Genomic DNA, 20,950 nt, shown 5'->3' on the forward strand with positions numbered 1-20,950 from the left:
GGCCAGAATTGAACGCAAAAAAAAGGCCGTCTCATGGGCGTGTTATAGGAGTGCCACGAGCGTGTCGGTGAGCGCGGCTGCGTACTCATACACAGATCCACAGCCATAGACGCCATGTTCAGAGGATTATCAGAAGGAGACACGGCACCAGCCATAGGCCGTCGTAAGTGTCAATGGTGAATGTGAGTGTGCGCCGATGGTGGAGTGTTTACAGCCGCCTGCGGTGGAGTGGCACTGTCCACGTGCGTTGAAAGTGGGCGTCTCAGAGCTTGCACAGTCCGTCGTACGCTATCGCACAAGGGGGTGGCTGAAACTAACTTTTTCTTATTACCAGTTTGCCAGTGTCTACGGTTATGTTCCAACCACACACTAACAGGCCCCTATGAGGCTGGCAGAGAACCAACTGCATATCGCTCAATTTGGCAACACGTGTGCAAACTAAAGGCCTGATTCAGCTTCAGATGGAATTGCAAAGCTGCCCGCAAGCAGCTTTGCGATTCCGTCTGTGCTGATACGGTAATGCAGCAGGAGACGTCACGCCCCCTGCTGCATTACGTATCCGCGCTGCGTTGTCCAACGCAGCATCGGATACTCTGCGGGACATCGGCCGGCCAAGGTGACCCATGGGGTCACGCAGCCGGCCGCCGCAGTTGAGATGATGAAGCCAGGAAATCTCCGTCAGCCGCCGGAGATCCTGGCTTCTTCCCTCCTCCCCAATGGTGGCGACACGCTTCCGTTTCAGGGAACAGAGGGCATCACCGCCCACAAACGACAGCAGACTGTCAATCACTGCCAGTCTGCGATCGGGATCGCATTCCCGTTCTGCACATGTGCAGAAGGGATCATGCGCCTCCGCCGATTCCCGAACATCAGGAGTCTGCGTTCAGCACTAGCTGGATCAGGCCCAGGGTACAGATGTCCTCATTATTGTGATAATTGTGTGCATTACTTAAGGGGTTACAAAATAGAAAGCTAAATACTAAACATTTATATTGAGCGGATGAAAATAAAGAGACTGGCGCTCATTAGCTAGTATACAATAAAAATAGATATATAAATAAAAATGAATAAATGAGAAGCGGATGTCTAAATAGACAATATACGCATTTATTATAAACAATTAATACATGTAGGTAATATATATGATAAAAACCTCTAGTTATATATATATTACCTACATGTATTAATTGTTTATAATAAATGCGTATATTGTCTATTTAGACATCCGCTTCTCATTTATTCATTTTTATTTATATATCTATTTTTATTGTATACTAGCTAACGAGCGGCAGTCTCTTTATTTTCATTTGTATATCTATTTAGAGGTTGACTACCTCTGACTGGCTGCTGATTGACAGCGCACCTAAATATTTTCTCATATATTTATATTGTGCGGAGCTGACCTCTGCGTTAATGTTATGAGTGATGCAGTGGGAATGCAATTAGGCAAGAACAAACAAACAAAGAGTCAGAATATAAACATAAACTAAGTAACAAGAATAAAACTGTCACTGGGAAAGTTCCATTACACATCCATATATAAATAATGTAGGCGGATCGTTCATGTAATATACAATCTCTAAGGCTTCCGGATGTATGGCTTGTGGTGTTACGTACATTACTGCGCTGTCCTTCCTCCTTTTGTTATGTACTGAGCTATGATACCATAAGGTACCCTGGGCCTGATTCAGACCCGGTCGCAAGCGCTGAGCGCTCGCAACCTGGTCGATGGTGGCCCACAGCGCATGCGCACGACGGAGCCGGCTCCGTCGTGCGCATGCGCGAGACCCGGCTAGCGGCGGGCAATCCGTCGCTCCGGGTCTCGCAACAAAGGGGGCGAGCTGTCGATGTTGAGTGACAGCTCGCCCCCTTTGGCGGGTGGGCCGAGGGGGTGGCTGCCCAAACGGAGGCGTTCCCATGAGAACGCCTGTCGTTTGGGGGCGGCCCCACTGGCATGGAGAGATTCCGGCTCTGTTAGAGCCGAAATCTCTCTGGGGCTTGCGGCCACGAGACCCTACTACAATGGTCTTGTCGCAAGCCCGATGGTCACGATGGTCTTGACCATCACGACCATCATCATTGCCGCTCGCTGTAGCTGTGGTCACCCACAGCTATGCGAGCGGCCAGGAGGCCGTTGAAAAAAAAACAACCCGGCCCTGATTCAGAGCGAGCGCTCTGTCAGAGCGACCGGGTCTGAATCAGACCCCCTGTTCTGACCTTGCCACTCTATGCTCTGTATAAGCATCACTGCCACTAAGCGGCTATAAGTTTGCATCCAAATTCTTAGACAACCCTGACGCTATTGCTTTGTGTCACCACCCTACCTGGAACACAGATATGTCTTATACTTTTAAAAGCTCAGCTTCAGGAACAAAGGAAAAAATTTATTTTGTGTTGGGAATGTAATCTCTTCTGTATCCATCAAGGTCACCAGGGAAAGTGCTTTTAAAGCCGCAATGTCAATAGCCGTACCATACAGCGTTATTAAAAGGCGAGGAGACGTGACTGAAGAATGGAGGAATTAGTGAACAGCAATCCAGCAGGGAGACCATCTGCTATTATAAAACTATGTATTGATTGGGCTAAATAAAACAACCCACAAACACTTGAGAAAAGCATTGAAATGGCGTCCTGCAGCTCTGCGCAGGCCAGGCGTTCCCAGCACTGGAACATTTCTGCCCGTCTCCTGCTGTACGGACACACTTCTCGAGTGGTAGAACACAACATACAGAGGTATTATCACTGAGCTCTGTGTGTGGTATTTGCCTGGCTCCATTAATGATTTTGTTTGGAAATAGATGTAAACGTAGTTAAGGCAGTAGCTTTTATGTGTGTGTATTGTCTGTGTGCGCATAAAGTAGACAAACCAATATATATCCATCTACTGTACCTATTTGGTGGTGTTCCCCATTGTTATTATTATCCTTTATTTCTATGGTTCCAAAAGGGTTCTGTAGCGCCTAATAAATTACATAAATGAGCAAAAACGAGAAAACAATGACTTACAGTACAAGACAATGCAGGGCAAGAACATGTTATATAAACATTGCTGCATCAGCGGGCGTAACACTCAAATAAGCAACAGGGCGGCAGCGACCAAGAGTTAGGTGTTGTATGACGTATGGGATAGAAGATATATACTATAAGAGAAGGAAAATCACATGAGGGAACAGGGCCCTGCACGTGAGAGCTTACATTCTAAAGGGGAGGGTCAGGCAGACAGAGATGACACAGATGGGTAGGCATTGAACATGGAAGCGTTCTTCCCCTCCCCCGACAGTTGCTTATGTTAGCAAGTCGGAGATAGGGGCTCCTTGCCAGTGGGAGTGTGGCGCTCACATACTTGCCTACATTAATAGATATCCTTTAATGTGCATGGGACATGATGACGCGTTTCACATCATAAGGAGGGGCATTTTACTACGCGTTTCACATAATAAGGAGGGGAGTTTAACTACGCGTTTCACATCATAAGGAGAGGAGTTTTATGAAGTGTTTCACATCATAAGGAGGGGAGTTTAACTACGCGTTTCACATCATAAGGAGGGGAGTTTTACTACGCATTTCATATCATAAGGAGGGGAGTTTTACTGCGCGTTTCACATCGTAAGGAGGGGAGTTTTACTATGTGTTTCACATCATAAGGAAGGGAGTTTTACTACGCATTTCATATCATAAGGAGGGGAGTTTTACTATGTGTTTCACATCATAAGGAGGGGAGTTTTACTACGCATTTCATATCATAAGGAGGGGAGTTTTACTATGCACATTTACATTCCTGACACGCGTTCTTCAGTTTCCTTTTCTGAGCTTGGATGAGTGGCTGTTGTATTGGCTTTCAGTTCCGCTATGAAGAAGAACATTGGCCTTCAGATAATTATGATTGTCTATTTATAAGGCACCATATAAATCAGCAGCACCATACATTGGGGATAAAGCGTACACGACACGACACAGGCAAGGAAAAGGATATAGCGTACTGGAAGAATTACAGCAAGTAGCCCGTAAGCGTGAAGCATAATATATATGGGTAAGGTGACATTGTTTTGCAATTATTTATTATTTTAAACTCCTACCATCCAATTTGGTGGTTGTTGTGGTTAAACTGATTATTGTGGTCGTGTGGTTCAGTACAAAACGTAATGGACTAATGTAGGGTGAAGTACAAAGGCATTTATTAACTAATAACATAGAGTCACAGTGAATAATGCTTCTTAACTGGCTTATTGAGGTGTAAGAAGTCTTGAGGGTGTTGCCCTCTGCAGGCGCGGAGGCCCGTGCCCTCCGGTCCGTAAACTTACCCTAAGTTCCTGTTGGGTGATGCACTTCTTCCTAGATGTGATCGCTATGTGTGTAACCGGGCATACACTTCAGCGGCAGCAGTGGATCGCGAGGAATAGAAGATCACATCTAGGAAGTAGCGCATCACGCGTCAGGTTGACGGACCGGAGGGCACAGGACGCCGCCCCTCCAGAGCGCAACACCCATAAGATTAATTACACCTCAATAAGCCAGCTAAGAAGCATCATTCATCTTGACTTTTTTTATCCACACGCCTATATCCCATCCTATATTCTAGGGAGCACTGTGACTCCATGATATTAGTCAGTAAATACCTTTTCACTTCACCCTACATTAGTCCATTACGTTTTGTACTGAACCAAGCTGAGCGCAGGCACATACTTGTTATACATATTGAATACTGAGGAGACCGGGTTCATCTCCTAGTTTCCCACAGCTCGCCCAACACCCACAGGAGTAAGCGCAGGTTCTATATTATAATTCTTTAAACTGATTATTTTGATTATATTCATCTCTTAAGATTCTGGGCTCGATTCAGACCCTGTCGCTAGAAGCGTTCGCTCGTTCCCAGCGTATGCAAATTCGGCTAAGTGACGGCATGGCAGGCGATCGCACAGCAAGGCATAACTACGCCCACTTAGTCTGGCCGTGCGATCGCTTTCTGTATGCAGACGCCCACCAGCCTGTCTTAAAACGCCCACTAGAGCACGTCATCTCCAGGAAGTGTATGCAACCATCGGTACATCGGTTACCATCGGAAACTAACGCAGCGCTTGAGGTAGACTATACCCTACTGCAAGCACTGCGAGCACTTCAGTGTGGAATACAACCAGGTGACGTCTACTATGACGCTGCCTGTTAATTATGCACGCCTCTGAAACGGCGTTATTTCTGTCAGCCATGCCTACGTTCACATCTACACTCCCCTGTTTCTAGTGGGCAGCCCCTGTTACCAACCACAAACGGCTTCTCCTGTCACTCACTCTGCTGGGCTGTCTATGCTGGGCCAGAGCACGCTTCCCGATCGCTCGGACTAGTTCGTGCATGCTCAATGCGAAAATTGGCCAGCTCCGAGCAAACGCTTCTTAGTGTCCGGATCTGAATCTGTACGATCTTTTCTTCATTTTATATAATCGTCTATTAGTAGCCACAGTAGCTCACCTGTAGCGTTTTCCTATGTATACGGGGCGCTTATATATTACATATCAATGAACACTCTTTTGCCACCATATCTGATTAAATAACGTCATCCAGTGCTTATTCATAATGACCTATTTAGAAGGAGGCTGCCTGTTCCGTTACAAAGTCACAAATGAAGTTGGGAGCAGGTAAGTCGCCGCATTATAGGCCTGATTCAGAGATGTACGCTAAGCCGATGGTTAGCGCACAACTCCAATATTCTCTACTCTGCGCAGGAGCTGTTCTGCACATGTGCGATGCCACCTGCATTCCCGAAAAAGGGGGTGTGTCGCCCCTGTTTTCGGGGAGGGCTGGGGCCAGGGACTGACTTCCTGGCCTCACAAGCCGCTAGGATCCATTCAGGGGTCCCTTTGACCGCTTCAGCTGGCCAAAAAGGACATATCACACCCAACCCCTTAATGACTAGTTGATGTCACTAGTGAATGGATGGGCTGATAAATATGAGCTCACAACATACATGCCTACCTCCCGGAAGTCTCGGTAGCCTCCCGATTTTTCGGGTAACCCCCCGCACCCCCGGAAGGGTAGGCACTTTTCCCGCATTATCCCCATTCCTAGTGAAGTGGACAGTATAAAGAGAATTTTCTTGAGGACCGGCGGGTCCGCTAGTAGGGGGCGTGACCTAATGACGCGATTCAACGAGAATCGCATGATTTTGGCCCTGTCCCTTATTTGAATATGTGCCGTTCGCAGCAAATTACAGCTAGGGGGCGGGGCTTAAGTATGTGACCCATCTGGCACCGCCTCCAACACCTCCCACCTGGTTCTCCTTCCCAGGCTTCTAAAACTACAATGTCGGCAGGTATGGCTCACAAACACATACACTTTACATTCTTATCCTTCAACATGTCTTCCTCTGTCTCTTATTGTTAATCGACAATCAATTATAAGTTTGGGGACTTCATTTGTAAAATACAAGATGTGAGTTACCTGTATGAAGCTCCATCAAGTAGCTTGCTCAGTGGTTTGGGTACTAATTAGCATCCTAAGCAGGCCGGACAGTATGCTAATGACACCCCACCTCCTGGCTTCACATAGCCCAGTGTTGGCTAACCTTGACACTCCAGCTGTTGTGGAACTATATATCCCAGCATGCCCTGCCACAGTTTTAGCATGCCCTAATAGCAAAACTGTAGCAGTGCATGCTCTGTTATGTAGTTCCATAACAGCTGGCCCATATCAACCAGTCAGCTTCTACCTATCATTTTATAGAATGTACTCGGCAAAGGCTAGCTACAAGCTGATTGGTTGCTTTGGGCACTGTCGCTACTCTTAAGGAGACTTGGTACATCTCCCCCACAGTGTTGAGTCCTCCCTAACTGTGACAGATTGATACCAAGACGGCACTGCCAATTGGCGAAACCTCCAACTGACCTCACATGACCCCAGTCTGTGCCATCTCCTCGCAAATGCTCCTTCCAAGCGTGTCGCAGAACCTCCTACTGAAATACAGAAAGGCGACAGCACACCGGGACAAAAACAACTTGGAACAAGAGTTAATTACCGGTAACAAAAAGTTCAAATAGTCAGTCATTTTCTTCTAAATTAAAATATGTTTAGTGGCTCCTTTGATTGAAATATATTGTGGCTGGAACTGGCCGCTCTCCGGCTCCATTCTGTTCTTGCTGTTAAACAGCTGTCTGATGGTAATTTGAGCAGGATGAATTAAGGCAGATAATAAAGACTTTTCATGCAGCAGAGGAGAATTATTATTTTTTTTTATTTTGCTTTTGAAGGGAAAATGAGCTTTTGGTCTGATGAAGGTGTCTCCAGCTGTGGAAGGATTTAACCGTTTCCTGCACCCGGCGATAGGTGGGTTTATACCTGCCGAGGGTTGTGCTGCGCTCGCCATTGATAAGCGCCGGAGATGAATCTGAAGTGATCCTTTTTCGTGTATGCACCGCCACGATTAGTACTCATTCACGTGGATGCTCTTTAACCGCGTTGCCGAAGGATTGCAGATTGAGCCTAGAAGAAGTGACACTTAAACCGGCGGCACACTCCCTATCAAGCCACGTCATTGTCAAACGTGGTCATTTCTTTAGAGTATGGCTGTACACATGGGTGACGTCTTTGGGGGCGGGATGCATGACGCATCGCGTTTTGCATGCAATGCATCCCGCCAATCGTTGAATGCATGCCGGCGTGACTAACAACTAACGTTGTTCTGGTAGGGATCTGATTGGATCCCTCCCACAGCACTCTGCGAATATAAGCCCATAGTCTTTTTGTTGGTTCCTTAGATGGCATTGCCCATCGCATCCAAACCCTGGAATGTGTCGCATCCGGAGCTTGGTGCATATGCGGTAAGCGGCCAAACCGCCGAATTCGCCATTTTCGGGACATTTTAGAGGACAGAACGTTACCAAAGTATTATTATTAGGGACGGGCTTAGAGTGAAGCCTAATGCTCCATCAAACTAATTTAGCACCTTATTTTACGTTTCGTGCTTGAAATATAGGAGCTCATTCAGAGCCGCTCGCTAGATGCGATTGCTCGCACCCAGCGTATGCAAACTCGCCTAAGTTACGGCATGGCAGGTGCTCGCTCGGAAAGGCATAAGTACGCCCACTTTGTGTTGGCGAGCCATCACTTTGTGTGTGTAAACGCCCATTAGTGTATGTAGAGACGCCCACTAGCGCACGTCATCTCCAGGAAGTGTATTAAAACATTGGTACTCAGCCACACCTGCGTTCGCACCTCCACTCCCCCGTTATTAGAGTCCTGCCCCTGTTACCACCCACAAACGGCCTCTCCTGTCACTCATTACACTGGGCTGCCTTTGCTGGGCGAGCGAGCGGATTCCGATCGCTCTGAGTAGTTCGCGCATGCGCAGAACGAAGCGTACGCATGCACGACGCTTACCATCGTCCGTGAAGGAGCGAGCGGCTCTGAATCAGGTCCATATTTCTATAACTATACATAATACATTTAGTATACATTGCACACAGGCATACAGTATATAGACCAATAAATGACAGTCTTTATGACATAGGTTGTAAGATAGTAATACCGCTATCTAATTGCTCATTCAGCCAATAAAGAGATCACTTGTAAACATTTTCCCCTGAAGCATCTCTTATTGCAGAAGAAATATGTAGTTCCCATGCAGTGTAATGGGAGAATGCATTACCCCACATTACCATGTCTCCAGCTCTGTTCAGTGTGTGCGCCAGGCACAAATCACAGACATGTCACTTACTCACTTACTTGCCATTATTGCTGACACGATCTTCCCAGTTATAGAATTAACGAGGAATCTGAACACAAACATCTAGCAAATAATTATTTTTATTTTTCGGAATTTGAATCTTTTAAACTGGCTCCAGGAATGGTGCATAAAGAATGCAGTTACCAAGGTGCCGATGACTTGGATGTAAATCCCGCATTACGTGCACAAATGTAAATGCACATTTTCACCCATTTGCAGAGTTGTTCGCATTTTGAGGTTCCCCTTAGCCCCTATCCGTACGCTTGCCTTGTTACTGCTGCGTACTGGCAACAGCTCTACCATCATCCGTGTGCAACAGCTCTACCATCATCCGTGTGCAACAGCTCTACCATCATCCGTGTGCAACAGCTCTACCATCATCCGTGAGCAACAGCTCTACCATCATCCGTGTGCAACAGCTCTACCATCATCCGTGTGCAACAGCTCTACCATCATCCGTGTGCAACAGCTCTACCATCATCCGTGTGCAACAGCTCTACCATCATCCGTGTGCAACAGCTCTACCATCATCCGTGAGCAACAGCTATACCATCATCCGTGAGCAACAGCTATACCATCATCCGTGCGGAACAGCTCAACCATCATCCGTGCGCAACAGCTCTACCATCATCTGTGCGCAACAGCTCTACCATCATCCGTGCGCAACAGCTCTACCATCATCTGTGTGCAACAGCTCTACCATCATCTGTACGCCACAGCTCTACCATCATCCGTGCGCAACAGCTCTACCATCATCCGTGCGCAACAGCTCTACCATCATCCATGCGCACTTGCAAATTGTAAGTCTGGAAACGGGCATATTTACCATTATGTCCCACCCTGCATGGTGCGCAACTTTTGCCCTCACTGAAATTTACTTACAACCCAGTTACGCCTCTTAAATTTCAAATGAAATGTATATTCCCACAATGTATGGACCGCAAATTGGCAAATGTTCTACTCCGATGGGGTAGATTTACTAAAGGTTCTAAGATAGGCAAATGGTGCCGTTGCCAGCATAAGCAATCAAATTCTGTCTGTCATTTTCTAGGGTGAAATAGAGAAAGGATCGCTAAAATATGTTTGGTTGCCATGAGCAAAACCTTCACTTTTCATTTTGAGAAGCTCTAGTATACCTACCTCCCTAAGGGGTAAATTTACTAAGATGGGAGTTCTATTTAAGAAGTGATGTTGCCCATAGCAACCAATCAGATAATACTTCTCATTTATCTAGCACCTTCTAGAAGATAATACCTGGAATATGATTGGTTGCTATGGGCAACATCACTTCTTAATAGAACTCCCATCTTAGTTAATTTAACCCTAAGGGGTAAATTTACTAAAGTGAGAGTTTTTAGAAATGAGTTTTAAAAGTGATGTTGCCCATAGCAACCAATCAGATTCTAGCTATTATCTTCTAGAAGGTGCTAGTTAAATGTTAAGTAGAATCTGATTGGTTGCTATGGGCAACATCACTTTTAAAACTCTCACTTTAGTAAATTTACCCCTAAGAGTTTATCCGTGTCAGTCCAGATGAGTAGCTGTCAACATATACAGATTTATGGGGGCTCATATACAGACTAATTAAATAATGTGGTTCTGTAGGACTTCAATGTTTGCTGAACTACAAGTTCCAGCGTGTCCTGTGTGTCAGGCTAATGTTCCTTGTTCCCTCGCTGTTGTGAGGGAACAAAGAATTGTGCAAATTGTGCAATGTATATAATAAAAATTAGGGATGTGCAGGCTCGGATAGGTTCGAGTTTGCACGTTGAGTTCGGATTTTTCCCTCCAAAAAAACGGAACTCAGAAAGAGGCTAAACCTCATCTTACATGGACGAACATCATCATTCCTGGACAAAAGTCCTCCACATCTGTCATGTCAGCAGTGTCCATTGTATATCACACGCCCCCTAGTGGCTGTCAGTGAGTGTAGATAAGAGTGAGAACACAGCTCGCACCTGGTTAAAAGGTAAATTGCCTTACAGAACTCAGGATGCTGTGTTATACAACATGAAATAGGAAGCAGTAAACAACTCTCCCAGAAGCCAAATACACATTACCGGAGCTGGCCAGCTGTATCTATCCCCTAATGGATTCCTGCTTCTCACAAGCTTTAAATTCAACATACAAAATCTTTTCAGCTGTTCCCGTCTCATTATCAGCCTGATTCTGTAATGTAACAGACAGAGGGCCTGATTCAGACCCAATCGCGAGTGCTGAGCGCAAGCGAGTCTATGGTGCCTTAGTGCGCATGCGCACGAAGGAGGGAGCTCCGTCGTGCGCGAGACCCAGATAGCGACAGCCAAGCTGTCGCTCCGGGTCTCGCACCAAAGGGGGCGTGCTGTCGATGTTGAGTGACGACAGCACGCACCCTTTGGTGGGCGTGCCGGGGGCGTGGCTGCCAGACGGAGGCGTTCCCATGGGAACGCCTACCGTCTGGGTCCGGCCCCACTGACATCACTAGTGATGTCAGTGGGAGTGATTTTGGCTCTGATAGAGCCAAAATCACTCCAGGGCTTGCGGCAAAGAGACCCTACCGCAGGGTCTCGTCGCAAGCCCGATGGTCGTGATGGTCTTGACCATCGCGACCATCATCATGGACGCTCACATAAGCTGTGGGTGGTAACCCTGATGTGGGTGGTAACCCACAGCTATGCGAGCATCTGGGAGGACGCTCCAAAAAAACAAAAAACGCCCTGATTCTGAGCGGGCGCTCGTTCAGAGCGTCCGGCTCTGAATCAGGCCCTCTGTGCGCTAACAATCGTGAGGCGTGCACAGATGAAAAACATCGCACCACTGCGTCCGACATCGCTCGCTGCACCCAACTCAGAATCAGACCCTCTGTGTTTTAACCCCAGTACAACGCATGTTTACGGGTCTCATTGTTCCTGATGTCAACAACTGTACTTTCTGGCAAAACTCCCAACTGCCCAATATAATGGCGGGGATGAGCTTGTGCAAAAATGAGCGCAGCTTTGCCCAAAATGGGCGCTTTGTGTCTTATCGGGGCAGGGCGTATTTTATCCAAAGTTTACATCTTGAGAGATAAAGAGATGCTTTGCGTTACCTATGCCTGGTGTTCTGGTTTTCCAAATCCTCTCTGCTCCATTCAAAGCATTTAACTCAAGATGAGCACATTGAGGGAAACAGAATGACCTATGGATATAACATAAAAACGCCAGCTGCCAGCTGCATGTCATACGTATGGGGTCACTAATTTGCTTTTTTACCTCTCGTGCTATCCATATCACCAATGATCCTCATGCTGGTCTCCTGACCTTGTCCCCTTCAGGACTCTGATAAAGTGATTACCAGCAGTTCACGCATGCGGAAGCCTAGCACAGGCGCGATTCCTGTCCTGGGGTTGGGTACGAGATCCCGGCGGTTGAAAATCCCAACCCAATTAGGTAAGTGTCCGAACTCTAACTGCTAACCCTCCTCCTAACTCTAACCCACCTTTCCCGCAGCCTAACTAGCTCCCCCGTGCAGCCTAACCCTCCCCCTACAGCCTAACATTAACACCCCCCTAGTGCCTAACCCTAAATCTAACCATAATACTTACCCTCAGGATGCCGGCAGTAGGGATTCTGGTGCCTTTATTCTGAGCAAGGGCCTCCCGACCCCCGGGATTGTAATTACATCCCCTGTCCTGGTAACATGTTCTCAGAATGACATTACCAGAACATACATTGAAATCATTGTTACAATAAAATAAAACATTTATTAATGCAGTAATGTTTGAAAAAAAGTTTTTGTTTTTTTATTGTTACTCCTATTGTTCTCTGTTATCATCCATTTTAGGCAGAAAGGGGTCTCATCCAGTCAGAAGGGCATAAGGCCCTGATTCAGACCCGCTCGCGAGCGCATAGAGCTCATCGAGTGGGTCGATGTTTGGCCCCTGCGTATACGCCGCCTCCGGCGTACGCATGCGCGAGCCCCAGCAAGCGACTGAAGTTCAGTCGCTGCAGGGCTCGCTACAAGACGGGGTGGCTGTCGATGGTGAGTGACAGCTCGCCCCGTTTTGTAGGCGGGGAGGGGGGGTGGTTGCACAAACGCAGTCGTTCCCTTAGGAACGCCTGGCGTTTGTGGGCGGCCCTAATGACATCACTCGTGATGTCAGTAGTGGACTTCCTGCTCTATTAGAGCAGGAAGTCCACTCGGGCTTGCGGGAGCCGACACCCTACCACAGGGTCTCGTCGCAGTGGCGTCTCTCCCCGCGGTGACACCCGGTGCGGGGAGAGACGCTATGCGCGCGGCACCTGACAAAAGGGGGCGTGACCTTTGGGAGGGGCGTGACAATAGGCGAGGGGCGTGACATCACGGCCCTGGTCTTCAAGGAAGGGGCGTGACACTGAGCGAGGGGCGTGGTCCCGCGGCCCGGGCACGGCCCGTGGCCGTGGTAACCAAAATCAATGAATGGCGTGGTGCCGGTGGGGGATGCAGGAGGCGCGGGCATGTGCGGTGCTGGCTCCCTCACTGACAGGAACCGAGTGCTGCACTTAATACTAAAGTGCAGCACCCGGCTACTGTCACTGAGGGGGAGCCTGCACCTTGGTGTCACCCCTCGGCGGGTGACACCCGGGTGCGGGCCGCACCCCCGCACCCCCCTTGTGACGCCACTGTCTCGTCGCAAGCCCGATGGTTACGATAATCGCGACCATGGCCAGGCCACTTTCACAAGCTGTGGGTGGTCATCCTGGAGGTGGAAAATAAATAAAAAAACTCCCTCATTCAGAGCGAGCGCTCGCAAACAATCCTAAACAGGCCCTAAGTCATCTCCTGCAATTAAATCCTAAATATCTCCACTTCTGTCAACTTCTTGAAACTTTTACAATACTTTTGTAAATGTTCCTAACGCCGGCCACAAGCTGTGATATCAGCCTTGATATTGAACAATTGGCCCAATAGCGCAACGTGCAGCGCAGTGCCTGATAATAATGCAATCCCTATGGATAGTATCTCTATGGGGCATGTTGGTAAATCTGTCCGATGTCTGCTATTGTCTGTGTGTTCAGTCATTGGTATACGCGTATGACCAAATTGGCCATGGATCCCATCTGGAGCTTAAAGTTGGACATTTTATGCATTAATCCAGGGTTACCCAAATTCAGTTCTCAAGGTACCCTAACAGTCCGTATTTTAAGGGTATCCATGCTTACTTACAGATGGTAAAATCAAACTGACTGAGCAACTAATGAAGTCACCTGTGCTTAAATGGGTGCCCTAAATACCTGGACTGGTAGGGTGCCTTGAGCAGGGCCGTTGAGACATCCATGGGCCCGGGTCCTGAGGGGGTGTGGCCTAACCTGGGAGGCGTGGCCACATCCCCTCCCAAAAAAATCTATGTATAATACTGTGCATTTGCAGCACCGTGCACTGCAAATGGGGACATTTCTCCCCCTCAACAGCCAGCCCGGGCCCCCACTACCCCTCCAACAAGCCTGGGCCCAGGTAATTAGTACACCCCCGTCCCACGCAGTGCCCCCCTGGCCTTGCGGACTAAAGGTCAGCTTCAGCATGTATCGCAACTGCTAAAGCGTACGCAGACGGTCGATTGCTGCGTACTGCGCATGTGTATGCATGGAGGTGCACATGCACGAAGGCATCACTGCGATCACGGAAAACCTTCGCAGAGTGTGAGCATGTGGGGTGGTGACGGGGGAGTTGTCGGAGAAACGCAGGCGTGTATGTCCGTTTTGAACGCCGTTTCCTGGGCGTGCATAAATTAGCTACTGAGACGGCATACGCAGCTGAGAGCCGAGCTTTAGAGATGATAGAAAGCTGCAGAAACCAAAGTCGCCACCCAGCTTTACAGCATTCTCTCCGTTACCCAAGCTTAGAAGACTAGGATGAGAGCTACAGGACCCCCAGGAGAGCAAAGCTATTCTCCAGGGAGAGAGCGTCTGCGGCCTGTAGTGCGAGAGAGGATGCGCCGGGATGATATCGCTCTCGTATTCTTTCAGTACGGTACAAAAGGAAAGTATGTGCCAAAAGCCACAGCAGGTGCAGATACGTAGATGGATCTATCTCTCAGACGTGGTGTAATGACTGACGCGCGTTTACGTTTATTTGTGTATATAAATAGCTGGAGAATGTGACGGGAGAGATCTCCGTCCAAGTTGTAATAAGAAACGTAGCTCCTTACACAGTACAATGCAGGAGATTGTTGTAGACTCCAACTTAGATTTACTGTAATTAAAGCTCTCAGTATATTTTCTCAGGACTGCCAGAGCTGATAGGTAGAGATGGGCTTATTTACCGCAGTGGACAATTCAGTGCACCGTACTGTAGCAATAGATTAAAGAGGTCCTACCAAGTTCCCATTTTAATGTACACACCCTATCTTATACTGAATAGCTATAAGGTTTAATGTTGGGGATTAGGCGCAGGTTTCCCTTCCTTCTAGGCAGCCCCCCAGATGCAGCAGAGACTGACGCCACCCTGACGCCATGACCATTGAGCGCAGGAGTAATCATTGAGAACCCAGCAGTGGTGTTATCATTGGGCATTCTCTGTACCTGTTTAGCCTATTTGGCTGCCAGGTTAATGGGTTCCCACAGCAAAATGTGGGAGAGAACCGCTCCAAGAAGATTGCAGCTCCGGGACTCGGCTCGTTAGAGTGCATGCCGGTGTTCTTACTCAAGTGATACAAATAATTATATAACAACGCCCTATTGCATTATAATATTAATAGCTAGTTCTCTGGAAGAGCTGTCTTGCGACAGATATATTTCCTGTAGCTATAAATAGCCCGGGAGAGATGAGTACATTGCAAAAATCATTCTGTGCCATAGTGTCGTTTACTGTAATAATTTCGATTCCTAGTCTATAGAGATATATACGGAATAATGCAATTGTTATGCATTCCTTATATAGCACTAACATATTCTGCAGTGCTGTGCAAACAGTTGAGCCATACATTGTAGGGCGGGCCCGTGGTGACACGGGGCGGGCCTGTTCGCTATCTGCGTGCGCTCGCTGGATGCGTATGCAAATTTGTCAAAGTGACGCCACGGGAAGCAATCACTCGCCAAGGCATTAGCACACCCACCATGTCTTAGCGAGCGGCCACTTTGTGTATGTGTACCCCCAATCGCACAGGCAGAGCCGCCCACCAGCAACACGTCATCTCCAGGAAGTGTATAAAAACATTGGTACATCGAGCACCATCGGATGTGAACACGGTGCTTGAGGTAGCTTTACCCTACCGCAAGCATTGCGAGGAAATCAGTGTAAAAAAAAGGCATGTGACATGTACTATGACGCTGCCTGTTAATTCTGCACGTCACTAAAACGGTGTTTAAACACTCAGGCACGCCTGCGTTCGCATCTCCAACCCCCCGTTATTAGTGTCCTGCCCCTGTTACCACCCACAAACGGCCTCTCCTGTCACTCATTACCCTGGGCTGCCTTTTGCTGGGCGAGCGAGAGGGATGCGATCGCATTGTCTAGTTCACGCACGCACAGAACGAAGCATGCGCGTACGCAGAACATCGAGCCGCTTGCGAACGCACAGCGCAAGCAGCTCTGAATCAGGCCCACAGTTTGCAGCAGATCGCATAATTAAGGCAATGCCCATCTCCCGTGTACTCCCCAGAATTAGGAAGTCTCCTTGACATTCCTGGAGGGTAGGCCAGCGTGAGTAGAGCTTGCAATCTACAGTCTCTCTAACAGACAGACAAACACATGCTAGAGACGGTTTAATCAGACGTCATTTAACGTACCACTCTGGGTGGAAACCAGGGCATCTGTAGCAATCCAACACCCCACTGCTGCCGCCCGTTATAGATAAAAGCATATGCATTGCATAATAAATAAAATGAACGAGGCCACAGTTTAGAGCAGTGGTTCTCAAACTCGGTCCTCAGGACTCCACACAGGTCACGTTTTCCAGGTCACCCAGCAGGTGCACAGGTGTAGTCATTACTCACTGACACAGTTTAAAAGATCCACAGGTGGAGCTAATTATTCCACTTGCGATTCTGTGAGGAGACCTGGAAAACATGCACTGTTTGGGGTCCTGAGGACCGAGTTTGAGAACCTGTGGTTTAGCGGATCTCCCTGTTACTCATTCCATGAGCTGCCAAGTAGTATTTATCAAGGACATTCTAAAAAAGGATAGGTAGAAGCTGATTGGTTTGCAACTTCACCACAGGTCTACTTTTTACACTGCTTGATACATCTCCCCCTTTCACCCTAACTCCCCCTCCAGCGCTGATTAATTTAAAAGCCAACAAAAGAATCATTCAGCTGAAGTTCAGGAAGGAGATGTATGAGCCACAGAGCTGCCCGTCCTCGCCGGGGGTCCCACTTCCAGCTTAGTAACTAGGTCTCTCGGCGCCTCTTGTGTCAAAAGAGTATTTCTGTAATACATTTACACCTCATAAATCTTAGTCCCAACGGTAAGAGGAAACTGAGGAGGGGGGGGGGGGGGCCATGGCGGCAGCACAATGAGACTCGAAGGAGAATGTGTGCGACAGTCTTCTCTACACGGGTGAAAATACCGTTCCAAAACGTTACCAAGTCATTCAGAGACAGCCTGGAACATATTTTTTATTGTACTGAATCTGTGCGACTTACACTGGTCAGTATCCCAATTGTGTTTTTCTGAAACATTCTGTCCTATATGTATATTTACTTCTTCATAAAATCAAATGACAGGGATAAAAAAATACAAAATACTATAGTTCTGTTCATTTTAGATTGTAAGTTCTTTCTAAACAGTGCCCTCATTCACTAGTAATGTGACCTATACGTGTCGGGATTTGACGTGGCTGCAAATTCAACCATACACAAGTCGTAATGCACAAAATTAATACCGTGTTCTGTGTCAATGGAAGATCTCATTTTGCAAGTTATTCTCCCAGCTATGGGATCAGCTATTAACGTTTACTGAGAATCAACAAATCCGTTTTTCCTATGGGATGAATGATCCCTGACACCCATGTGCTGCGTGTTTTTAGATGTATTTCATTTAATGGTAGATCAAAGAGCAGCACAGACGGTGTAATGGTTAGCATTACTGCCTCACAGCACTGAGGTTGTGGGTTCGATTCCCACTATGGCCCTAACTGTGTGGAGTTTGTATATTCTCCCTGTGCTTGCCTGGGTTTCCTCCGGGTGCTGGGGTTTACTCCCACACTGCAAAAATATACTGGTAGGTTAATTGGCTCCCAAAAATAAATAAAATAAATAAAAGTAACTCCTAGGCTGGTATCCAATTACCAGCGAAAAAATTGTCAAAATCCCCAATAAGTGCCAGCATCGGGGCTAATTGGATATCCCCAAGCAAAGGTAATTAGTAATAGAATCCCGGCCCTAGTGTGTATGTGTGTGAACATGTGATAGGGAATATAGGGCCTGATTCAGAGCCGCTCGTAAGCGGCCGCTCTTTCGCTCTGAGCGATGTTTGCCCTACTGCGCATGCGTACGGATCGTTATACGCTTGCGCGAACCAGTCAGTGCGGTCGAAATTCATGTGCTCGCAAAATAGCGAATGCCTGATAATTTGAGTGACAGAAAGAGGCATATGTGGGTGGTAACAGGGGAAGGTGCTTGAAAACGGGGAGTGGAGATCCGATCGCAGGCGTGCTTAAAGGTCAAAACGGGCGTTTTATGGGTGGGCATAATTAAAACATGGACCACGTCACTGGGTTATTTTATAGCCAGAACTGCTCGCAAAATTGTGGTAGCAAAAACCAACCACAACAATAGCGAGCAGCTCATACGCTGGTCGATGTACTCGATTAATCTAATAAATAGCGGACATGAAGTAGGATGCAAGCGGCCAGGGAGCGTAGTTTCCCAAAAAACGACCGCAAGTTTTGTTCGCTCGTTCAGACCTAGAGGCGTGAACAGACCGCAAAGAGCGAACGGTTCATTTGAATAGCCACCCCTATTTTCTGGACGAGCGAGCGCTAATTGCGTCCGGCTCTGAATCAGGCCCATAGAGTGTAAGCTCCACTGGGGCAGGAACTGATGTGTATGGCTAAAATATTCTCTGTAAATTGCTGCGGAATATGTGTGCGCTACTGGTAATAAATAAATAAAAAGGTCAATTCAGCGCTCAACATTATTACATGTCATAGCTGTTTAAATACTACACCTGAAGAACATGATTTATTTTTTTATTATTATTATTGAATATTCACTACAGCTGTACAGTATGTTGTCTGTCCACTTCCTTTGCTGACAGCTGCCATCGTTGCTTACATGGTTGGTACTTCCCCAGTGTTATTCTAGGGTAGTGTGGTGGCTGGAGTCTCAGTGATTGGCTTGCAGTCTCTTGTATGGTAAAATGCCACGGTCATGTATTAAGACACAGAGCCAAGGCCAGTGATGTCACATGCTAGAGACAGACTCATGTTTATAGCAAATGAGTATAGCATACCAGAAGAATCGTAATCTAATAATTACAGATGAACTACACTTTCATTAATGGGGCCTCTAATATAGTATAGCCGGTGTAATCACCTAGCACTGAAGGATAATGACGGAAATGATATGATTTCCTGCTGTATCTTTCTCCTTCAGATGTGTCCTCATACACTATTGCTGCAGGCATGCCAGGTCCCCGGCGACTCTGCTGGAGACTTGAGAGGCTATTTAATAATTTATTTTTGCACAAAAATGCGCCTTAGTCACAATCGGAAGTGACAAATCGCTTCACGAGATTGCACTGATTAATTTCATATGCTGCACTGGTACATCTGTGTTCAACTGAGTATGAATCTGTATACGCAGGCCTACGATGCCGCGGCTATTTGCCATGCCCAGTTCCATTGCGCTTCGCATACAGATTCAGTCGCACCCAGATACACAATTTCATCAGTGCAGTCTCGTGAAGCGGTTTCCCGCATCTAATTGCGACTAAGACACATTTTCAGGCGAAAGGGACGCTCGCCGCAATCACTGTTGAAATATCAAAGAAAGATATTCACGATGTGCCAGACAGACGTGTTTTTGGTGGAATTTGTTAAGTGAATAGCAGTAACTAATAACTAAGTAATACTGAAACCTGTTAAAAAATAAATAAATAAACATAATGGGCCTGATGCTGAGGTGGGAGTAAAGCAAAAAAAAAGAGCAAGTAATGTGCCTCATACATCTACGGGCCCATTCCCCGTCATGACGATCCGATCGGCGATGCGTTGGTTGATTACCAAAATATTACTGCAGTGTAAAGATAAAGCTGCCCAGCACCTGGGGGCTACATGCAGGGTCGGACTGGCCCACAGGGGTACAGGGAAAATCCCCTGTGGGCCCCTTTTCATCTTCTTGGGGTCAGGTTATAGATTGTGCACTTCAATTTTAAATTGTTACTCTACTAGAGGGTCAGAAATTGGGTGCTTGGTTTGTTTCTATAGAAACTACGTAGAAATTAGCCCTCCTGCCAATCAAAGTGGGCATTGTTGACACACCCTTGTCCTCTTTAATGGGGCCCTTTGTTTTGCAGGCTGACTATATCCTCTGTAATGGTTGGCCACGTCCCTCTGTAGTGGCAGGCCACTCCCCCTCTGAAGGCTGGCCACACCCCTTAAGTATGGGCCCCTACCACTGCCTTCCCTGGTGGACCCTGTCTGACACTGGCTACATGCAGCAGCAGCCAGTATTTACCCTGCATGCAAAAAAAAATTTATTTACACCACTTTTGCATTCATTAGAATATAAAAATAAGTAAAAGTGATCATTATTTCTCATTGATTTATTGGTTTTAGCCTTTGACACTAACCATTCTGACAACAGGGGAAAAAAAACCCCTTTTCATTCAGAAACTCCTTCTAGCTTTAATTCCCAAATCTCCATAGTAATACAAATGAATATTTCAGGGTAGTGCCCCTCTGTGAGTTAAAATAATTTTCCTCCCTTGGCGCACCGTCTTACCGGTCCTGCATCGTTTCCATAGATACATTATCAGAGCGCACACTCTGAGACCTGCTGCCAAACTGGTGTATGATAATGAAATTCTCTTACTTGCCAATTACCTCGCTGGCTTTGTATGAAGTTGCATCGCAGAGAATAGAGCAAAAATATATATATATTTTGGGGGGGGCACTAAATCTGGAACATGGTGATTGACTGATGAGATATTTCTTATATCAGCCCAAAAATGTTCGGTACGCACTGTATTGTGTATATATATAATGCTGCTGGGATCTAACGGAATCTGTGATTTTGTAACTACGTGTCTGTTTGTTTTTTGTTTGTTTTTTATAAAAGTGTTACAAAGAAAGAAAC

At 47.0% G+C, this 20,950-nt stretch overlaps 1 protein-coding gene across 2 annotated transcripts in view; it reads left to right on the plus strand.

Annotated features, from left to right (window-relative positions):
• Nucleotides 1-20,950, plus strand: part of PDE4B (phosphodiesterase 4B) — a 521,027-nt gene that overhangs the window by 223,184 nt on the left and 276,893 nt on the right. The window lies entirely within an intron of this gene.

This window comes from Taudactylus pleione, unplaced genomic scaffold (assembly GCF_031769625.1).
Source record: "Taudactylus pleione unplaced genomic scaffold, aTauple2 ptg000310l, whole genome shotgun sequence".
Lineage (NCBI taxonomy): Eukaryota > Metazoa > Chordata > Amphibia > Anura > Myobatrachidae > Taudactylus > Taudactylus pleione.